This window comes from Equus przewalskii, chromosome 17, assembly GCF_037783145.1.
Source record: "Equus przewalskii isolate Varuska chromosome 17, EquPr2, whole genome shotgun sequence".
NCBI lineage: Eukaryota > Metazoa > Chordata > Mammalia > Perissodactyla > Equidae > Equus > Equus przewalskii.
This window is the reverse complement of record NC_091847.1, coordinates 57636560-57657249: the sequence shown is the minus strand read 5'-3', so window position 1 is coordinate 57657249 and position 20690 is coordinate 57636560. Positions and strand designations below refer to the sequence as shown.

General features: G+C 39.5%; 1 long non-coding RNA gene across 2 annotated transcripts in view; it reads right to left on the bottom strand.

Moving 5' to 3' along the window:
- LOC139076824 (uncharacterized) overlaps positions 1 to 20690 on the bottom strand; it is a 351089-nt gene that overhangs the window by 248356 nt on the left and 82043 nt on the right. The gene's annotated exons all lie outside the window — the stretch shown is intronic.

The following is a 20690-nucleotide window of genomic DNA, read 5'->3' as shown; positions in this document are numbered from 1 at the left end:
TTTTTTGAGCAAGATTAGCCCTGAGCTAACATCCATGCCCATCTTCCTCTACTTTATATGTGGGATGCCTGCCATAGCATGGCTTGATAAGCGGTGCATAGGACTGCACCCAGGATCCGAGCCAGTGAACCCTGGGCCAGCGAAGCAGAATGTGTGAACTTAACTGCTGTGCCACCAGGCCAGCCCCAAGAAGTACAGACTTTCAGTGAGCATTTACTGATCACCTTCTCTGTGCCCCACACACTGCTAGGCAACAAGTATGTGAATATGACACCAATCAGCCTACACCTGAGAGGGAAATCTGTTTATCATAGTTCCTTTATATATGTTGCATATTCATATGCACATTCAATCTTTCATTTACTAGGTACCTAATAGTACAGTAATAAGTGCCAGGAACTGCACTAGTCCACAGTTAGAAACATAAATACAACATATATTCAGCCTTCTGGGTGCTCACAGACTAGTGGGAGAGAGGGGAAATCCAGAATGGGAAATCTCTACGATAAGTGCTTTAGGGGGAATATGTCAGAGCCAGTGATGGCACAGAGTAGGGCTGGTTAGCTTTGCCCAGGGCCATCGAAGATATCCACACACACATCAGGCATGCTCGAGGCAATACAGATAGACAAATAAGGAAGGGAGTCCTTGATTTTCTCATTCATCTGGGCAGCAAGTTTCCAACCAACATGTGTCTCAGTCCATCCTAAAAGAATATCACCTTCAGACCACCCACCAAGTGGCTCTGTCTCTGGGCATAGTCACCACTTGGCATCTGCTGAGACATGCAGCAAGGGCATTAATTACTACTCACCATGTGATTAATGTGGCTGATAGTTCTTGATGAGGTCAGTGTGTTTTGTGGATCTTAGATTAATGATTCCAATTTGACAGACAGCAAGCCACTAAATGGTTACCAGGTGGCAAAAATATTGTGTTACCCTAGGCAGAACCAAAGAGAGTGATACGGCAAAGATATCAACTCATAGCAGGATTAATTACTTGAAAACATTTTCCCCATGTTTTTCCAAGTAATCAAGCAGAAATTCTATTTTTTTCCCATTTTTATTTTTAGGAAACAAACTGACTTCTCAGTGGACTCTACCGAAAACCAAAGAAATTATTTGAAGATAAAACAGATTTGACTTCACTGACGCATGTGAAGGATGCTGGGTTTAGACTGTACCTCACATGCCTAGCCTTCAGATGGAAGGGGCTATGTTATGTTAAGTAATTTAACTTTTCTACTTAGATGCTTAACCATTTAAACAGAACAAGCACATTTATGAGAAGACATTTAGCAGAAGACATTTCCTGAGCTTCTATTAGTAGATTGTCTTAAACAAAGTATCTGCTAAAAACAAACAAAAAAGATAAAGAAAAAGAGACAGAAGTCAAGAGAAAACAGTCTGATAGGAGTCAATTCAAAGGAACAGAGTTATATTTCTGTTTCCTGCCTAGTAAAAACAGCAAAAATCCTATATAAAACTTTCTTACATATTCCCAAGGTCATGAGCTCATTGATGAAGAAGTCATTCATTATTTATTCTTTTTTTTTTTTTTTCCTGAGGAAGATTCACCTTGAGCTAACATCCATGCCAATCTTCCTCTATTTTTCAGTATGTGGGATGCCAGCACAGCATGGCCACTAACAGAGTGGTATATGTCCACACCTGGGAACTGAACCTGGGCCACTGAAACAAAGTGTGCCAAACTTAACCACTAGGCCACCAGGGCTGACCCTCATTACTTATTCTTAATGGTAATGATCCTTAAGCATAAGGTCCAATATAGCAGTTGAATAATTTTGTTGAGTAATTTACAAACTGAATCTGGACTGTGGAAACTTGGTCTGGACATGTATTCTGTACACATATGTATACAGAACCTCAGCCTCCCATATCCAGAGTCAATCTGCAAAGAGCAGACAGTGCCCATCACTGAGCACACACTGGCACAACATGTGAGGCTACAATAAAAACAGAACTTACATTTTCCTTAAGGAGCCTAATATAATTCCTGAAGCAGGATGGCAGTCGGTGGGTAGGAATATTTTGTGTCCCAAGGACTAGAACATTTCAGTACATGGTCCACTCAAAAATGCTGCCCTAACTTGTGAGCGCTCTACTTTGCAAACTTTAGTGTCATAAATAAGACTGCTAAAGTGACAACAAAACCTCCGATTATAAGCCAGAGTGATGCTTTTCGAAGGTCAGTTGATCATGTCATTCCTCAGCTAAAACCCCGCAGTGAGTCTCCCATTTCCCTCAGGATGAGAGCCAATGTCCACGTTAAATCTGGCCTCCCTTGCTTCCCTGACCCCCACGCCCCTCTGTGAGTGCTGGCAGCCCTCTCCTGCCTCAACTTTTGCACTGCACTCACTGTTCCAAAGTCTGGGAATCCTCTTTTCACTCCCTTCCTGTGTTCACGTCTTTGCCCAAAGGTGACTTGCTCAGTGAGTTCTATCCCACCCACCCTCTTTACAAATGGAACCTTCTCACCCTACACTTCCCATCCTTTTATTCTATTTTCTGCACAGCACTTATAGCGCTCTAATATATCATATATACTTGTTTATTCAGTTTAGGGTTGACCTCACTCCACTAGAAGGCAAGTGCCATAAGGACGTGGATTTTTGTCTCTTGTTCTCTGCTGTCTCTTCAGTCCCTACAGGAGTGCCTTATCCATAGGATGCATTCAGTATTATTGAATGAATGGATCAATCAATTACAACCACTGTGGCTTTTGCACATAGGAGCTGCGCATAAGAAGCTAATAGAGATTAGAAAGAATTAGAGTTTAATTTCTTATTGGGCTGGAAGAGTAAGGGACCACTGAAGAAGTCAAGCTAGAAACGCTCCTTCCCTAACATTTACCATAAAAGATTTTCAAAGGCATCCAGTAAACACTGTATTGGCAAGGAAAACAAATTAAGAAGAAGTGATCCTTATTTTGAAATCAGTTTTGAGGGTTTTGGAACAATGATGAATGCCCATTCACACTACAAAGAAATTTACCAGCAAAGGGAGACTTCAGTCCAAACTTCAGCTGCCAAAGCCTCAGGCAGTCTACGCTGCAGGAAGATCCCCCCTCCAATGGCACATATATACAAATGAGGGCTATAGGAGTATCACGTTCTACTCACATTCTAGGCCTATATTAAGTAACTAGCCCAAACTCACTTACAAAATAGCTTTTAATACCTAATACATACCTGTAAAAGCTACTGTGGGGGATCATAATTGGCCACCCCAAAATGTGTCTCTTTGGTATAAGGATTATTTTGGACTGGTTACTTTTAAAAGCTGCAGACATGGGAAAAGCTCTGAAAATCAAGTAGAAGTAGAAGTTACCCTTTGTAAGAGAGATTTACATTTGTAAAGGAAATCACCATTTGTAAAGGTGTCTCCCTCTCTGGACCAGGAAGAAGGGGGGATGACTTTATCAGTAGAAACTTATCAATGTGCAGGCAAGGACTTAAATCTGCATAATAACCTTACTCTTGGGTACTGTCCTTTTCTAATAATCTCTCATAACTGACTCCTCCAACCCCCTACATCCTCCTTTGTCTTTAGCTGAAGATGGTATTTAAGATGAGAACCTCGGCATTCTGAGAGTTACCCAGTTTTCCTAGGTTTCTCCTGCGTATACATTATAAAGCTTTGTTTGATTTTCTCCTGTTTTTCTCCCATTATTTTCTCCTCTTAGTCTCACGTGAATTTAATTCGTAGCCCAGCCAGATGGACCTAGCGGGCAGAGGATTTGTCTTCCTCCCCTACACTACATATACATGAAAGATTTCCTCATGTATTTTCATAACCAGTTTTAATGTTTTATGATTTAAAAAAAAATGGATCTCCAGGAATAGAACACCAAATTACAAACTCATCCTTACAGAAAATAAAGATTCAACTAATAGCAATTAACTTGAAAACTTTGTTCAAAACAAATTAGGTGAGAGCCAGAAGTGGTCTATATGTTTAGCAGTATGCCTAGATTGGTTCTAAACTATGAATTTTTATTATATAGTGCTCTCTATTTCTTCACATTCAGAATATTTTGGGGTTTTGGTGTGTAAAAATGACACTAGAATCCTGACTGCACAATTAACCATTAAAGCAAAAACTGTTTTTAAATCCCCTTGGAAACATAAAACTATTAAATCACTGTTAATTCCAAATTTAACTTAGTTATAGGTCATTTAAATCTATGATGCCATTGATTATATGATGTGCCATTATTCTATGTCACTAAGAAAGAATAAAATGCTGCCAATTATAATTGTAAGGTGTCTGTGATTATAAAATACATCCCAATTTCAGAGATTTTAAAGTGAGGGAAAAGTCGATTGGAATCAATGAATCATTTACTAGTATTTAGGGGAGTTTTAACCAAGGAGGCCAAATATTCTCTTTTTCTACCAAGGAAACAATAAAAAACAAATCCTACAGATTAGCAAACACCACACCAGAGTCAAGAAAAATTGTTGAATATCCTAGACTGGGATAATTCCGACCTGCATGAGCCATATAATTAATCGTGATCCACAATTGAATATCCTAGACTGGGATAATTCCGACCTGCATGAGCCATATAATTAATCGTGATCCACAAGAACAAGATCTAGAAGAAATTAGCCTGGATGTAAAATTAGCCTGGAGACATTTTAGCTATAATCTTTTTGAAGGAAATACTATGCTTCCAAAAAAGTAACATTATCTTAGGATAATATTGGTTCTTCTTAAAATCATGAAGTAATTGATTTTCTCAATTTTTTTATTGGAATTCTGAAATTTCACAAAATGGCTTTGTCTAATGAAAATATTCACCAATATGATCTTTTATATCTCATTCTTCTTCATGCTGTGCTCTAAGGGGAAACTAGAAAATGTCATTCTGAAAATTGTTTTGACAAATAGCAGGTAAATCACAAAACATAAGCAAGATAATGCTTAAAATGGGAGAGGATTTGGCAGCCAAATAGCCAAGAAAGAAAAATGAAAACTAGTAGTATGAAGACTACAAGCATTTATAGAATTTCCAGAACGTGTGACTAGATCTTTCAAAACGGGAATTACAAACAATAAGAAACGTCATGCAGCAATTTCATTTTATGTAGAACCATGTAAGTAAAAATACCATTTGATTTAATAATGAAGATATGAAAAAGACAAACTGTTAACAAAATATAGTTTTCGGTAGCTTCTTTTGGTAATGGTGTGTACATTTTCAAAGGAGAAAGTCAATAGATGTAAGATTAAAAAACATTATTCATCTCTTTCTCACAGCAGGGTGACTAAAACCTGCTGTCACCAAACATGTTACCTCACTGTTCCCTGATGGAGTTCCTTTAATAGGATGAGATGAATGCAAGTGTTTAACTATTTTAACATATCAACAACAGAAAATAAAAGCAGCTATTGAAACAAATGATCTGGCGTCCCACTAATTGAATATGTTTATGTCTTTAGACAGAAAGGCGCTGATGCTTAAAATTTTTACAGTGCCATAGGAATAGAGGTTTACCAATTAAGCCACAAGTTGGGTTCAATTCCAAACATGTCTCTCAAGCCCTCCGCCCATCCCTCACGGACAGAAGTGCTTAACATCTGTCAGGGAGTCCGTGCGTGTTAATTTTCTATGTAAACTGAATCTAAACCATGATTTCAAAGGTTCACCACTTCGTAGCTGATGTTGGTCCAAATGCAGGAGATCGCCTAAGTTATTAATAGATCACGCTGCCTTGCACATGTCTACAATAACCGGAGGGTCTCTAGAATCCAGAAAACCTCTGTCTATTCGGAATGCAGGACACCTTACTATAATAGTCCCTACCTTTTTCTTGTTCTCTAAGGCGCCCACAGACCAACGACGTATCCCTTGGAAAGTCAGAGCATTAATCCTAAAAACGAACCACTTCACAATTTCCATAGTTTTGGCTCTGACCTATCCTTAAATCAAAATGGAAAATAAAATCACTTCGAATCCCCATTCTTTAATTTTTTTTCCTTTCTTCCCAGCCTGTTCTCTATCACTGGGCTCCCTTTTCCTGAGCCTCCCAATTTTCTCATGCAATCTCCACTCACAGAGAACAGCTTGATAAATTTTGGCTGAGTAAGGATCTAACAAATTATTTCTTCTAGTAGCTTGTACATTTCAAAAGGCGATGCCTAGGGAAGATTAACAACATATCACTAACAGTGGAATTTCTGGAGGTGCTTTTTAGGTCCCCTTTGGTGCAAAGAACTGAGCTTAGCCTCAGTTATGTTTTAATACCAAGTTGAACCATATTTCATATTTCACATGCCAGAACTACGTTTTCTTCCAGCTTTCATTCTACCTATTATTAAGACTTTTGCATGGAAAAAAACAGGACTTTCCAGGATACATAGAGAAGAAAATATTCACACATACAGTTTCATGGAAACTTATTCAGTACAAAAGGAGTTGGTATTAAAGAACAATGTCAACTCCAGTTGAGAAGTTCTACAGAATTTTTCAAGCAATTATTGAATGTTTCTATTCCATCTAATCAGTACAAGCTAATGAGATGAAAATAGCAGCCTTTGTCAAGACTGATGTAAATTTTTTACTAGCATATCCTTTAAAATACGGCCCATTGCCTGAGGGGCACCTGAGAACATGTTGCCAAAGGCAAAAAGGAAACGAGTTTTTGTGGATTAGAATATTTTGAACTCACAACACTGATTATATATTTTTGGTCGAAATTTTTCTTTTAAGTAGTGGTAATGTGCCCCAATTTGTAGCCACAATTTTGGATTTTCAGTCTTTACACCAAAAGACAAAAAGGAAGGAAGGAGGGAAGGAAAAGTGAGGAGGAGGAAGGGGAAAGGGAGAAGGAGGAGGCTGGAGGAGGGAGCAGCAACGCCTTTATGTTGTACAACAAAATGTCTCTATTTCGAACATCAAAACTGGCCGAGACAACAATCTCCACTCGTGAAATTTAGACTAGGGTATGAGGCATCCTCCAGGGTTTCTCCACTGAAACAACTTTGCCACATTCATCTTGAATGCCTCTAATATAGTGGTTCCCAGCCCAAGATACACATTAGAATCTCCTGGGAAAGTTAGAAACTCTACTGATGCTCTTCATTACCTCTGAGACTTTGCTGGGATTGGCCTAGGATGCAGCCTGCACAGGGAGAGACTTAAAAGCCCCCCCAGGTGATTCGCCCGTGCAGGTGCTCCGCGTTCATCAATGGACAGAAGGCAGAGCTATTCCAGACACCTGTTGGAGATGATGGCACTTGACTAAGCCCCAGCTTCACAAACGTCTTGCCTGTTGAATTTTCACAGCCTCCCCACATTTACTCAGTGAAATGGGGACAACAGTGGATCGCAGCTTAAATAGTAGCTCTCAGACCCACTAAGCAATTCCTCTCTCTCCTTCTGGGTTCTGACACCCTGCAGTAGGAAAAGGGACAAACAGCCTAGCCAATAAACGACCGCTGCCACTCGATCACCTTTGACTACAGTAAAGAGCCTGAATTTGCCTTTCAGTAATGCCGCGACAGCGTAGGAACGAGGGTGCCATCTGGTGGCTTTCCTGGGCATCTCACGCCTCTTTCTCCAAAAAAGAAACGTGAATGACTAATCATACTCTCCCACTCATTTGCATACTAGAAACAGGCTCAAATATTCCTCCTGCAATGAGAGAGCTCCATGGTGACAGGAAGAACCTGAAGGAAGGGCAGAGCCAACCCTTTCTGTAGGTCAAATGGAACACATGCTCGCCTTCAAATATCTTTTTCACCCATCTGTCTGCCTCCAAAGTTCTTCTTTTAAAGCCCTTCAGGAAAAAGGTTAGCCCAAATGGGCTAACAGTTTTGTTACCAGGAAGGCTCTAACACAGCGGTTCTCAAGTTCAGCATGCATTGGAATCACCTGGAGAGCCTGTGCAACTCCAGGTTGCTGGGCTCCACTCCCTGCGTTTCCAATGCAGCAGATCTGGCTTTGAGCCTGAGAATCTGCATTTCTAACAAATTCCCAGGTGATGCTGATGGTCCAGTGACTGCACTTTGAGAACCCTGGAGGAACTGGCAAAGATTAGATAATTAACAGGTAGTGATCTAATAAATCTATCAGCCACCACTACCCATAGAATGAGGCAGTGACCAGCATCAAAAGATGATGTCACTATGGGGTTGTTTCTAGATATCAACACAATACGATAAGGGAACCAAAAATTGCCAGCAAAGAAGTGGTCTGGATGAGGAGTGGACAAAAAATGCCTCTTCACTGTTTTGCCCAGTGTTCTCTGGGGGCCCCTGGGAAACACTGCGTGGTCTGTTACCTAAATACCAAATCATCCTAATCCATTTCGTTTGGTGGGGAGCAGACCTGATTCACAAGCCAAAACGACAAGCTATAATAGATTTCAAACCAAGGATTTTATAGAGACATACAGCGACTGGAGCTGTTAGTTTGCATTCCAATAGCGCCATCTAGTGGAACTTTGTTTTACACCAAAGAGCCTAAAATGGAGGCGGTTTACTTTTCCACAGGGAGAGGGCGGCATCATTTGCTAATTGTAATACAATCCAGAAGGACAAGTAAACAAAAACTGGAAATTGCGACTATGAGAAAGACATTTTAGCAATCATACATAATATGTTCTATGAAAACAGAGCAAAGACATTAGCTCAGGAACTTGCATACACAGAAAACTGTGCACAAATAGCTCTTCCAGACTAGTCTGGTAAGAATAGGTAGTGAAAATGAGAAAATGATATAACAGCCAAACATTATGTTGATAATCTGTGGTTGTATGTTACAGCCTCAAACCTCCTCATAATAACTGATAAATAATTATGTGGAAATAAGAGAAAAAAGCTCATGTTCTGCATAAACGTAAAATGATTCATAACCACACACTGAATGAACAGTTGACTAAATTGAATTCTCTATTCTCTACTATGGCCCCAGGAAGAGATAGAGTAAGGAGGAAAAAGAGATGCTATATCCTGAGAAGGGATCAGAAAGGAAAAAATTCAAGACATTAAAAATCTGCTTCATTGGCCACAAAATGTTAGGTGCAAAACGCTGTTCTATGTGAGCTGATAGTTTAGGAGTAACCATTCACTGAACATTCAGTTGAACATTAACAAGAAGCAATTTTGTTTTTCTAATCACTGCTCCCAATGTGACGGGTTCACTGCTACTTTCCAGCCTCAGAATCTCTCCGTCAGATTCCACTGATGTCTGGTCATTTTCATGATTCACAAAAATCTTAAAATTTTACCTAGCCCAGGCTAGTGAAACCGGTGACCCACAGCAGTTTGGCCTGAACCTCCTCTTCTGACTCCAGTGTCATGAAGTCAATCTGAGAACTTGTTAGAAATGCAAATTCTCAGGCCCGGGTCAAGAGGAAAAGCATCAACATCTGTCACAGGAGAATAAAAGCTGGTCTTCTTGCGTTCTGTTGTCTGATTGTGGTGTAACGATAACATGCAATTGCCTTGATACTACACTGCTTGATCCCAAACTGTCCTTCAGATATTTTTATAAATATTGTTGATAGAATTTTACCTAGCCCATATTCCCTAACCCAAGTGAGACTTCAACATGTCCAGGATTTTTAAATTACATTTAAGAAAGTATACGTAATCCTATAGAGAACCCCTGAATATATTATATTTCAGTACCTTCAACTAAGGTTTTATTAAATTGTGTTTCTATTTCTTATATCAAGAATCGCTGTTCTAATAAATCTTCATTGAATTTCATATGTGCTCAGCGCTCTGCTTTGAAGGAAAGATGAGTATCTTAGGTTGGGTACCCAAGAGGTACACTCTGAGATGAGGATTCGGTGAGCAAGTGATTTATTAAGCAGGTGCTCCCAGGAGGAATGAGTAAGGGAGTAGGGAAAGCAGAACAGGAAAGGAAGCCATGCAAGCATGTGTTTCAGACTAAGTCCCCTGGAGGGTACCCTCAACCTGATCCTGCAGCGAACTCCGACATTTATCCAAATTAGAAGCAAATGAGCTGGGCTTTCATCCTCCCAAGTGCATTGCTGGTAAGACAAGGCACCTGAGGTTGGCCTGGCAAAGGAGGTTCACAGATGCTGGCCCCTGGAATGAAAACCATGCCAGGGCTGTAGGAGGGGCAAACAGATGGGTGAAAGGGAAGCAGAGGGATCTGCGTGGAGCATAACAGTCGCTACTTCAACCAGCGTAAAACTTGTTTTCTTTCCATTGGCTTATTACATTCTAGATGAGTAACAAAAAATAACTGGAGACCAATATTAGACCAAATATAGCCAAGGGCAAAGTTATGGTACAGCTAACACACATTATAGCAAACCAAAAGCAGTGGTTGCCAAAACTTTGCTTCACACTGAAATCACCTGGGCATCTGAAATATACGGATGCCTGGCTCCTAGCCCTAGGCATTCTGATTTATTTGGTATGGCATGTAACCCGGGCATTGAAATTTTTAAAGCCACTCCCACTTTCAGGTGATTCTAATCTTCAGGGAAGTTTGGGAACCACTGATTGAAGGCAAGAGAGACCAGTGTAAATTGTTTTCACTGGGGAAGAGACATCAGGAATGGGGTGAGATTTGAAATGGGTCTTGAAAGATGCTTAAAATTGGGGTAACAAGAAATAAAAGGGGCTGACATTACTGGGAAGAGATGTAGCATAAACGCAAAGGCAAAAATTAGCATGACTAATAAGGGAAAATAAGGGAACCAACTTGAAAATTCTCGCCAAGACTCGTGAAAAATAATGTTTCATAGATAAAGTGAATCCCTACTCCAGTTGGCCCAGAAGTCAAGGAAATTTTTTCGAACTTGACCCAGTGGGCATCCATTGTAGATTTTTGAATAGAGAAGTAAAATGACAAAAATGGTGTTTAAAGAAAAGCATGCCACAACAATTCAGAAGACAGATTCAAACTGCGAGAGACTTGAGTCACTGAGCTTTGCCCAGAGCCCATTTCAGTAATCCCACTATTCCACAGGGTCTTCACTTAGGGGAGTAGCTGTCAGAACTGAAAGGAAGAAACAAATAAGGAAAGGTATTTTACAGAAAAGAGAGGTCTTGGATCTTGGATACAGAGGCCAAAAAGAGGAAGGAATTAAAGATGAGTCCAAATTTAACAGGCAATGGGAAGTATTAAGTGATGTGTTTTCTCCACGTGTACGATACTGCCTGACCTACCTTCCATTGGGCTGGGGAACATGAGGCAAGCTTCGCTTTATTTGAGATGCCAAAGAGGAGTAAGAGGAAAAAAGACACCAAATCCTTTTCTTTCAATTACTACTTTTACTACTACTAGCATTATAATAATAATAAAGCTGAATTATGCATATAACACAGAAGAATTTCAGGAAAAATTGTTAAGAAAGCTTTCTTCTGCCCTCCCTCCATGCAAGCTCTCCCTGGAAAGGAAGAAGAGAAGTAGGTGGGAAGAGAGCTCAGACACTCACAGTAAGGACTCTAAACACTGTCCACCCCATTCCTCTGCCTCCTCCACATTCCTAAGTCTTGTGGATCAAAAAGTTTCAGAAAAATGTGCTACCTTCCTTTATCTTTAGGAAATCTAAGGATGGAATGGAAAAGCACCCTCCTTTTTGCCCACCATAATGGCTCTGGGGCTCATGATGTCTCAGGCACAGGTCTTAATGATGGTCCTGTATCTTGACACCCCTGGAGAAGGGTTCTCAAGCAACAGAAGTTATTTGAGAGAGGTGATAGCCTGAAGGGTGTCAGATATGGTGATGAAGATTTATGGCAGCAGAAAGCGACACTGGAACCTCAGTTCCCACATTGTGGTGGTCTCCAAAGACATCTCAACAAAAGTAAGAATTGATGCTGAGAACCAAGTATGATGACAGGAAGACTATACATCTCAGCCAATGGGGCAGATGAAGACTGAGACAGGAACTCCTCCCATCCAACACTGCACCTCTGAGAGAGAAAGAGCAGGAAATATTAAATATAGAGAGATATAGAAAACATATAATGTATAATATAATAAATACATGTATATGTGTGTATAAATATATAATATAAACATTAAATATGAATGACTGGCAGATCACAGAACTTAACTGAGTTTAATAATTAAAAAATTACCGATGTAATTGAGTTTTCCTACAAGTGATTGGGGTTGCTTTGCTACTATTAGAAGGAATGATGCATGAGGTGAAAATATAATTAAATTTTCATTATAAGAAAATAATGTTACATTTTACATGTCTGAATTTTCACTCTTTGAAAATCATATTGACTTCACAAGGTTTTGAGCTAATACGACGGGAATAATAGTGGCACCAAGATGACAAGTCTGGCTTGGGGGCATGACAAGTTTATGTAACAAGACAAGCAGTGGAAAATATTCTGTAGATTGACAGAATGCAAAACTAGAGCTAGACAAGAAGATAAAGGCAAAGCTATAGATTCTTTCAGTAGTCATTAGAATGGAGGTGATCATTTAAGCCAGGGCAAATGTGCAGTGAAAAGCACACGGGCCAAAACTCTGAACCCCTAAATCATTTCTACAGGACAAAAAAGTGAGCTTGATATTCTAAATATTGGCGGAATTTTTCAAGTATATAAAAGGACATGACATAAAATGTATACATTTTTCCTGTGCCTTTTTCATTATTTGACTAAACCAAATAAATCACAAGAATTTAGTAGGCCTATATTTTTTCAACTTTTTATTTCATATACTTATATATTTTAATACTTTCAAATATCATAAGTTCATGGATTAGGAAAGAGATCTCAGAAATGAAAATGTGGATTACTGAAATACACGAGAAGGGCTGAGGGATAAGGTTGAGAAAATCTCCCAGAAAAAAGAGCAAAAACAAAACAAAATCCAAAAGGTGGAAAATAAGAGAGAAATGATGGGAGATATAAAGGAGTCCCAGGAGGTCCAACGTCCAAACAATAGGAGTCAGAGAGAGAGCGAGAAAAGAGAAGAGAAAATAGAGGAATAAAGGGGCTGACCCCGTGGCTGAGTGGTTACGTTCGCGCGCTCCGCTGCAGGCGGCCCAGTGTTTCGTTAGTTCGAATCCTGGGCGCGGACATGGCCCTGCTCATCAGACCATGCTGAGGCAGCATCCCACATGCCACAACTAGAAGAACCCACAACGAAGAATACACAACTATGTACTGGGGGGCTTTGGGGAGAAAAAGGAAAAAATAAAAATCTTTAAAAAAAAAAAAAAAAGAAAATAGAGGAATAAAAATTATCACAGAAAGCAAAATTTCCCAGAGTAGTTTCTGGAGGGACTAATATTTACATATTCATTGTATGGTAATCTCTGTTTGATTTTTGCTTCACAGAATTAACCCACTGACACAGTCACAGAAGATATCATTTTAATTCTAGAAGAGAGCATAAATCCTATAAACCTTGATAAGGTTTACATGGTAATTTAACGCTGATAGTTTGGGAGATGGAGACAGAGGAAGAGAGGTGACGGAAGTATGGGAACTCAGATGTCTTCACACTGAATAGCATAGATAGAAGAAAAACTGTTTTAAGGTAATAGAACATAAGATAAAGTTTTGAGGATACTATTAAAAGTCCTAACAGTAACCAAGAGAAACCCTAGAAGTAAGATTATATCTGACTAAATGTGGGAGGCAAAGAAGTAATACTGTGTGACTAAGAAAAATTCCTGTGGCCGGCAGCCTCTGGAATGGCCCCCAATGATCCCTGCCCCGCCTGCTATTGTAATCCTTTTGTATTTCCCATCCCCTTGAGTGTAGGCTGGACTTAGTGACTCACTTTTAACAAATAGAATACAACGAAAGTGATGAAATGTCACGTCCTAAATTAGGTTATAAAGAGACTTTGGCTTCCTCTGGGGCAGTGACTCTATCATTCTGTCCCTTGCTCTGAGGGAAAGAGAGCTGCGATGGTGTGAGTGACCCACATGACAAGGAACCTGAAGGAGGCCCCCAGCCAACAGCCTGCAAGAAACTGAATCCTACCAACCACCATGCTAGTGAACTTGGAAGAGGATCCTCCTGCAGGTGGGAGTTCAGATGAGAACGTAGCTCCAGCTGACAGCTGGATGGCAACCTTGTGAGAAACCCTGAGATGGCGGGATTAGCTCAGCCATGCCTGGATCCCTGCCCCAGCGACTGTGAGATTAATATACTAAAAACTGAATAATTGATTTAAAAGAAAAACCAAAGAAACTGTCCAAGAGTGTGTGCAATAGTAGGAAAATCATTCATGTAAAGATACACATAAACAAAGAAAAAAATACAACTTAAGAAGACAGCATTTCCAAGGACAAATGAGAACAAATGGAACTGAAGCAAGAATCAATGAAGAGAAGGAAACTTCGCCTGACTACAAACAAGACCTGAGCCCGTGGTTCCAAAGGGCTCAGTACGTTGCATACAACATTGATGAATAGAGACCCATTCTTAGAAACCACGTGGAAAAAAATCATTTCAGGAATGAAGGGGGAAAAGTCTATAAACATTCAGGAAGAATACATGGAATCAATATTTTAAAAAATAAATAAAATTCATTCTCCTCCAATACACTGACCACTAGAAGAGGGAAGCAATGTCTATACAGTTTTGAAGAAAAGTGATTGTGTTCTAAGGTTGTTGGTGTGCAAAAGCCACTGTAAGGCATTGTGAGGCAGAAAAAAGAAAAAGAAAAAAAGGCTATGAAAATAAATAACCTATTAACATTTCACTTGTAAAAAATATACAAAGATAAACTTTACCCAGTTGAATGATCAATAAAAATATTTATTTAACAGTTATAAAAATAGGATACAAAAGGTCTGTGGGGAAAACATTGATATCAGTTAAATATGTGGAATGGAATCTAAATAAAAACATGATAATATTCATCTGATGCTAAATGTGTGTAAATTCTTTTTTTTTTTCCCAAGGAAGATTAGCCCTGAGCTAACATCTGCTGCCAATCCTCCTCTTTTTCCTGAGGAAGCCTGGCCCTGAGCTAACATCAGTGCCCATCTTCGTCTACTTTATATGTGGGACGCCTACCACAGCATGGCTTGCCACATGGTGCCATGGCCACACCCGGGATCCAAACTGGCAAGCCCCGGGTCGCCGAAGCAGAACGTGTGCACTTAACCACTGGGCCACTGGGCCAGCCCCTGTAAATTCTTCATTCATAGCGAGAGGTTCAAAAGCAGTTTTATTTTTATTGAATTTGTTGAAGACATTATATTCTAGAATGTTTTTGAGAAAGGGAAATAGAACCAGTAGAAGAGTTTACCGGTTAAATTTTACTGTGTCACAAACCACCCTGAAGCTCGCTGGGCTAAAACAACCACCATTTATTTAGCTCATGATTCTGTGGGTAGGCAATGTGGATGGTGTTCAGCCGGCCAGTTGTTTTGTTCTCTGCTGGCCTCCCTGATGCACTTGAGGTCAGATGCCAGGTGGGCTAGGAACTAACGGTTTTAGGACAGCCTCTGTTCACCCTAATGCTCATCCTAACTAGTTTAGGATGGGACAGCTCATCTTTGCTCCATGTGGTCTGGCAAGTTCCAGTATGACAGCCTAGGCTTTTTCACATGGCATCGAGGGAAGTCTCTAAGAGAGCAATTGGAAGCATGCAAGGCCTCTTGGGATCCAGGCTTGGAATGCGATAACACTTTCACTGCATTTTGTTGGTCAAAGCAAATTAGAAGGCTAGCCCAGACTTGAGGGATAGAAAAACTGACTCTAACTCCTGATGGGAAATTCTGCAAAACTACATTGCAAAGGGATATGGAGGTGGGAGGGAATAACTGTGGCCAATTTTGCAAACAATCTACCACAGCCTGACATCTGGCCATAATGATTCACATTCCTCTCACAGGCAAAATATGTTTGCCTCCTCCTGAGACATCCCAAAGTCTAATCTAATCACTGCATTATGCTCAAAGGTCAGAATCTTGAGATCTACATCTGGTCTGGATGCAGCTCCTCTTGACCTAGAAAACTCCAACCTAAAAAGACAAGGTATCTGTCCCCCATACACCCAATTTACAATAGTGAAACATAGCAGGCTAAGCACAACAGACACTCCCATTCAAAACAGAGAAGGATCAAAGGCACCTAACAGTCATGGTCCACAGAAATTCTGAAATGCAGCCAAGCGCATGTTCCTAGGTCTCCCTACTCAGGGGTAGGAAATGTTCCTTGCCTAAGGCACATTCCGATCCCTGGAATTAGCTTCTCAATACATTATTCTTCAGGACCCCTAGCTCCACCCTCTAGATGTCCTGGCTTTTTGAATCCTGCCACGTCACCATGAGGACAAGCCTGCTCGAAGACATGTGGCCCAGTTGCCTCTCTGTCACCACAGCTGGCAGCCAGACAATCTCCAGAAGAACAGCAACCCTGTGAATGCATGAAGAAGTCAAAGGCAGCCATCGTTTGCCCTAAATTGCTGCCCCAATGAATCTGAGTTAAATAAATGTTGTCTTAAGCCACTTAACGTTAAGGTGGTTTGTTAGATGGAAATAGTTAATTAACTCGTAAAGTTTTAAAAAATATTACACCTACTGCAGAAGATAAAACAAATAAAAAAATCATAGTCCTTATAAAGAAAGACAATAAAGCCAAAGAACATAAAAACAAGATGACAGAGGATTAAGCACATTGCTTATTACAGACAAAAACAGAGTATTCCCTGAGGTAAAAGGCATATACTCTTATTGAGTTCAAAACAAATTTCAACTATATGAGGCTAACAAGAAACATACCAAAAATTACATGATAGAGAATTGTCCAAAATTAAATGGTGGGAGATTTATTAGGCAAGTAGAAGCAAAAGGAAGTCAGAGATTGCATTATTATTATATAATTAAAGACCCACAGCTTCAACGATCTCTTTATTTTTTAGAAAAGATAAATCAATAAGAAACACATAACTGTTATGAATCATTATTAATGAATATCACCAAAATATAGAGATATTATTATAAATATAAGAAAAATGAAAGAATAGATGTTTACAAATTATTGAACTTGAATCCTATTAATAAGATTGAGGATACATAATACAGTCTGGCCCAGCAGTTCCACTTCTACAAGTAAACCTGAGAGAACTGCTAATATTGCAAAGGATGCACATTGTTTTAGTGGCAAAATACTGGAAACAACATAAACATGCACCTACCACAGAATAAATGCATTGTGGTATATTCATTACCTAGCTCTTGAAATTAAAAAAGAATCTACTTGTATATCATGAATAAATCTTGAAAATACTGTTGAATGAAGGAAGCACAAAAAACACAATATTTGGTTTATCTCATAGTTAATATGTTGAAAATAAAATTCAAACAAATGCCCAAATTTTAGCTGTTTAACTAAACCTTGAACTCTTTTGATATTTGTCATTAATGTTGCACACATTTCAGTGAAATCAAATCAGATTTTTCATTGTTCATATTCCTGGAAGATACTGGGATGTAAAAATAATTGAATTCTTTACTTGCAAAGATATTCTCTTCTTTATAACTGAATTACAATATATAGAAATTCAGTAGAGATAATTAATGGGAGATAAAAGATTCTTTAAAAAAGAAGCTCAATGAAGTGGAAATGTCATATAAATGAAAGGCACAATATGAAAGTAAAAAAAGAAACCTAGCACACTGAGAGAAGACAAGGGACCAAGAAGTGTTCAAAGAATATCTAAGCGCTTAACCTCCCTGACCTCAGCATAGCAGAGAAGAAAATAAAACTTACTTAACATTTCTTGGGCTTCAGAATGTATTGTACCTTGCAGCAATACAAGATAAATTATTTAGACTGTTTCAAGCGAGATTGGCAAGACCCCAACCTGTCATAAACAGGGTTTAAAAGCTTGATACTGCATAAATAATTGATAGTTTCTAAACCAGAAAAGTTCTAAATTTGAAACTCTGCATTGAATAGAAGACTCTGTATCAACCACAGGGCACTCATCTCCCTTCAGGAGCTGACTGAGATCCTTTATAAAAAGGTCACCCTCATAAATAAAAGCACAATATTTCATCTCTTATTTTCTGTATTCAGAAATTTAAACCAAATACAGGATATTTAAGAGACATGTCATAGCAATTTTTAAGTAAACAACAACAAAAATGCTCCTTGATGCTCTTATATTATGTGAACTGCATGCCAAATTATCCCGTCTTTTTGTTTTCATAGGAGGATCAGGTAAATTCTGTATTTAGCCAAGTTCCATATCATAAAATATTCCCACGATACGATATGCCTTTAATATGAAGCAAGCCCCTTGGGAAGAAATCTGAGAACAAAATATTTCCAGATTTTGATACGAATTTTTATCTTTTACATTTTCTTGCCCACAACTAATTTGACAATGTTTTTAATGACTTGCCTTTATCAAGTGTACCCAAAGCATTCAACTGGGTTTCTATAGAAATATATCTTTCTTCCCACATTCATGTTTCATTGGTTTACACAACAAGTCACTTAGATTACATGATGAAAACAGCAAATATAACTGACAAACAGGTTTGGGAACAAGCACATTTCATCTTCTGGAAGCATACAACACATCAGGACACCTGGTGAGAGCTGACCTGCATTGGCACAGCCACGGCATTTCACGAGTGTCAGTCAAAATGTTTTGCAAGGGAAATACAGAGCATTTGTTACTCTGGCAAGTCTATTAGGTGGAGGTCAGATAGAAACACTTCCACCGTGTAACAAGGAAAACAGCTACTACCTGTGGTGGTCAATATGGATCCTGGCCCCATGCCGACTGCACTACTGACCATCTGTCTGATTTCAACATAGCAGCAGCCAGTGAGACACATGCTCCATGTGATAATGTCCCTAAAATACAAGCAGATTAACTTATATATTTTTTCAAGAGTGATCAATGCAGACTTTCTGGAGTTCCTTTGTATTTAAATGCTTCATAATTCAGCCCCAAATGACCTGACCAATTTTATCTTCCACTACTTTCTCATCTGAAACTCCTACTCCAGCAAGAACACCTAGCCATCCTTGACAGAACAGCAGTGCACCCTACAGAAAAGTGGTTAAGAGAGCTCTGAACTCGCACTGCTGGGGTTGTTGCCATACTCTATGCTTACTGCAATGTGGCCATGGCTAAGTTGCTCAGCCTTTTTAAGAGTCAGTTTTCTTATCTGTAAAAAAAAAAAGTGGGGACAGGGATGGCCAACCCAGTGGCATAGTGGTTAAGTTCACACACTCCATTTCAGCAGCCCAGGGTTCACAGATTCAGACCCTGGGTGTGGACCTACACACTGCTCTTTAAGCCATGCTATGGTGGCACCCCACATAGAAAAGAGAGGAAGATTGGCACAGATGTTAGCTCAGTGACAGTCTTCCTCAAGCAAAAAGAGGAAGATTGACAACAGATGTTAGCTCAGGGCCAATCTTCCTCATCAAAGGGGAAAAAAAAAGTGGGGATAATGCAAAAATGAGGATAACACAGCACCTACCTCATAAGTGAGATATTACCTATAAGGTACTAGTCCAACACCTGGTACATAGTAAGTGTTCAATAAATGTTGCCTATTATTATTTTTTTATAATAGTATTAATTATAAAGAAGTTTGAGAACTGATGGGCACTTTCTTCTAATACTTTCTGCCACATGAAATAGGATGACTTTGAATGACTACCTAGTGTTCCTTTTCTTTTCTGTAATATACATTTTTACAAACGGGTCCAAACCCCCAGCCTAACCTATAGCACTCCCAGGTAAAAGAAAGACGACTAAAATAAAAATATGCATTGAGGATTTTGGAGTCTGACATAAGGCAATATTTTGCCTAGTGTCAAGTAAACAATAGACAAAAATAGTCAACAACGATAGAGTATTTCTATGTGCTTAGCACTGTGCAAAGTGCTTCATATGGACTATCTCATGCAACATTCAGAAAACAATGAAGTAAGCACTACTATTATTATCCTCTTTTTCATGTGGAGAAAACGAAGCTTAGAGCACTTAGTAACTTGCCCAAAGTCACATAGCTGGTGAACTCATTCTGATGCCAGAGCCAGTTTTAAAGCTCTGTGCTACACTGCCAGGATTCTTCACTGTTGAAGATCAAAAATGGCAGTGCTCCAAGGTGAGGTCAGAAACCTTCCAGGGGGCTGGCGTCGTGGCTGGTGGTTAAGTTCGCATGCTCCACTTTGGCAGCCCAGAGTTTGTGGGTTCAGATCCTGGATACGGACCTACATACCGCTTATCAAGCCATGCTGAGGCAGCATCCCACACAGAAGAACTAGAAGGATGTACAACTGGGTTATACAACTATGTACTGGGGCTTTGGGGAGAAAAAAGAAGGAAGATTGGCAACAGATGTTAGCATGTTAGCTCAAGGCCAATCTTCCTCACCTTAAAAAAAAAAGAAACCCTCCAGACCAGGAAGGTTTGAAGGCTGAAGGTTGCAAGTCCTACTGATAATGTTCCCTCCATCCCTCCTCCAAATGCTCTTGTCAGGGATATGGGTGATTCTGTGATGTACTGGGAGGAGCAAGGATCAGTGAGTAAGTGTGAAGTAAGTGAGATCTGGGATGTTGTACAATCTCTGTGAAAGCTTTTCTCTCTGAGAGAGATCTGTTTTAGCAGAATGTCTGATTCTTGTGGTTTGAAGGATGCCAAGAACTATAAAAATTTCCTAACATTCTGCTAGCACATATCCTGTACTGTAGGGCCCATAGTTATGGTCG